The sequence below is a fragment of the Carcharhinus amblyrhynchos genome, chromosome 25 (genome assembly GCF_965287045.1).
Source record: "Carcharhinus amblyrhynchos chromosome 25, sCarAmb.v2.hapA, whole genome shotgun sequence".
NCBI lineage: Eukaryota > Metazoa > Chordata > Chondrichthyes > Carcharhiniformes > Carcharhinidae > Carcharhinus > Carcharhinus amblyrhynchos.
In genome coordinates this window covers 29912553-29916104 of record NC_137348.1, presented here as the reverse complement: position 1 = coordinate 29916104, position 3552 = coordinate 29912553, and positions in this window count along the sequence as shown.

Genomic DNA, 3552 nt, shown 5'->3' with positions numbered 1-3552 from the left:
TTCTAAACTATTTTGGTCTTGGTATTATTACCACCAATTAATTCTTCGCTAATTATAATCATGCACAATATTTGCATAAGAATAAACCAGAGGATAAAATGGTATGATTAAATGAAACATCCACGATTCATGCTACCACCTGCAGAACCATGACACTTAAATAAAAGTTTCCATGCAGTAATTATATTCCTACAGGAGCTAGAATTATAGCATGCTTCAGATGTTGAAAGGGAGCCTTGTGGAAAATTGCCAGGAGGGTTTCTTTGTTACTGTGGAGACCTGACAGCTATTTTATTATATTTTCTGAAACTGCGCTTCCTTTTACTTTTTATTTTAAAATTTCCTTTGTTCCGTTTGCCCAATTTTCTTTTCAGCACAAGCCAACAGATTTGGTCGCAGCGCCTTTGAGAATTTGCAGTGCTGTGGGCTTAAGATTATTCAACGGTCTGAGTTCAGACTGCCAATGTCCCCACTCTCTCTCCCCCTACTGCTGAGGACTGCTTTGTGGTCAAGGGACTGGAATCATGATGAGGTTTTTTCTATCTGTCATAATCCAATTTAAATTGAATCCTTGAATCTTTTCCAAATGATGACCGCGAATGTTTACATTAAGTCATGCTTTTAGACTTCTGTCCTATGTCTCACCCACTCTTAAGTCAGATGTTAGGATCTGTAGTGTTAGTAAATGTCTGACCCTGCCATTAGTGACCCCTATTTCTAGATGGTTCGCTGCTGCCTCTTGGCTCCAGGGACAGGGGTTCAGTTGCAGCCATAGGTGACTGTCTGTGTGGAGTTTGCACCTTCTCCCCGTGCCTGCATGGATTTCCTCCGGATGCTCTGGCTTCCCCCCATAGTCCGAAAGACATGCTGGTTAGGTTGATTTGGTCAGGCCAAATCGGCTTTTAGTGACGGGCTTATCAGGGTAAATAAGTGGGCAGCACAGTAGTTAGCACTGCTGCTTCTCAGCGCCAGGGACCCCAGTTCAATTCCAGCCTTGGGTCATTGTCTGTGTGGAGATTGCACATTCTCCCCATGTCTGCATGGGTTTCCTCCGGGTGCTTCAGTTTCCTCCCACATTCCAAAGATGTGCAGGTTCAGTCAATTGGTCATGCTAAATTGCCCCTTAGAGTCCCAAGATATATGGATTAACAGGGTAAACACAAGGTTTTTTTTTGGCAACTAATAGACCTTGCGTCCTGACAGAGTACAACATGTTGATATCGTTGAATGTGGATTGCTTCCTGCTGTCCATTTTTTTAAAAAAAGGACAATTGAGACTTGGGGCACAACATGTAATTTGGTCTAAACAGATTTTAACTTGCTATCTCTTCCGTTCCTTTTCATCTAACCTAAACATACCAGAGCAGTGTGGAATATTTTCCTCCGGTATCTCTAGTGATTTGTTAATGACATGTAGATTGGATAGATTTGAACATATTTTTCTGTGACTGCAGCTGATCCTTTTCATAATCCTTCCATTCCTTAATGACATTAATACTTTTCCACACAATGGAAAGTGGAAATCTCTCTTACTCCCACAAAAGGCTGTGGATGCTGTGCTAATTATATGGGCAGCAGGGTGGCACAGTGGTTAGCACTGTTGCCTCATAGCTCTAGGGACCCAGGTTCAATTGCGGCCTTCGGTGACTGTCCGGAGTTTGCACATTCTCCCCGTGTCTGCGTGTGTTTCCTTCGAGTGCTCCGGTTTCCTCCCACACTCCAATGATGCGCAGGTTCAGTTGATTGGTCATGCTAAATTTGCCCTTAGCGTCCCAAGGTATCTGGATTACGAGGTAAGCCTGGGTAAGAGTCAGTGCAGATACGATGGGCCGATTGGTCTCCTTCTGCACTGTAGGGCTTTTATGATTCTAATTGAAATGAGTTTGATTAAGGTTTGCTAGATAAAGTTGTTCAATAAAATGATTCAACAGTGGATAACTGGAGTTCGGGTAGACAAAGAACATCTAACTGAATGGAGAAAGACTCAAGGGCACTGAATTCTGTTCGTAAATATTCTTTACCATGATGTTTCCTCCTTCAATTACTTTCTCAAATTGACTTTTTTTTTAGTTTTCATGTTTTTTTTCCTTTTCTTTTATTCCAATTCCCACATCGAAACATTTAAAAAACACTTTCTCTGTCTGTAAAGTGCGTTGAGATATACCAAGGTCATGAAAGGTGTGACTTAAAATGCAAGTCTCTCTTTCTTTCTTCCCCTGTTTCTTACTTTAGCCAATTATCTGTATATTCCCATTTATATCCATCCAAGTCTCTTTTTTGACAGCTCTCCAATGTTCAAAGTGTCCAATTCTTTCCACCCACAACTTTCTGTTACCTCCCACTCTCCTTCCTTCCACACGGAGACCCTGGAGCATTCCAGGCTGAGATCATCTTTCCAAAGTTCTGCATGGACTCAATTTTGGGTTCCTAAACTTAGCCTCCTTCCGCACTGTGGGGATTCTTTGATTCTGTGTTCCATTGAGCCTGCACTGACTCTCTGACAGCAATCCCACCCAGGCCTTATCCCGGTAACCCCACATTTTTATTCTGCTAATCCCCCTAAACTACCCATCTTGGGACACTCGGGGGCAATTTAGCCTGGCCAGTCAACCTAACCTGCACTTCTTTGGAGTGCGGGAGGAAACCGGAGCACCCAGAGGAAACCCACACAGTTACAGGGAGAATGTGCAAACTCCCGAGGCTGGAAACGAACCCAGGTTTCTGGTGCTGTGAGGCAACAGTGCTAACCATTGTGCCACTGTGCTGCCCTTTGTTTTCTTATGTTGTATGAGTAGAATGAGATAAAACACTGAGTAAAGGAAAAAATGTATTACATGAAATGCTAGCTTTCTGGTCACTGCTAGGATCACAGGGCAGCATAGACGCACAAGTAAACTCTGATATAGTCACAGAGAGAGGATTCTAGTTGTGTAGCATGCAGCAGGTAGTGGTAATTTTGACATCTTTTCAGATCTACGCAGCAGCATCCCAACAGTCTGATCCAGGCAGTGGAATTTTTGTTTCATCGGCCTTGTTGAACAGTTGATTCAGCTCTTTGTCGAGGGAGGTTATCCCTCATTATCTTTCTCTTTCTGCTGCACTCTTGGGTCCTGCAATGTGGTGAAGAGAAAGGGGTTGAGAGGGTATCACCAGTTGGCCTCTCGCATGAAGTTCAAGATTGTAACAGCCGCAGACAGTAGTTGGAGATGTTCGACTTTTTGGGAGTTCATTCAGGGGATTGGTCATTGCTAGCTGAGTCAACATGTATTGCCCATTCCGAGTGAAGCTGATGGGGAGCCATGTTCTTAAACTGCTGCAGTCTGTGTTTTGAAGGTTCTCTCACAGTGCTGTGAGGTAGGGAATTCTTGGACTTTTTTTTGTTTGTCTAGGAGAAGTGGGCTTCACTGGCCAAGCCAGAATTTATTGCCCATCCCTAATTGTTTTTGAACTGAGTGGCTCACTAGGCCATTTCAGAGAGCACTTAGAAGTCAACCACATTACTGTGGGTTGGGTCTGGAGTCACATGTAGGCCAGATCAGGGAGGGGGCAGCA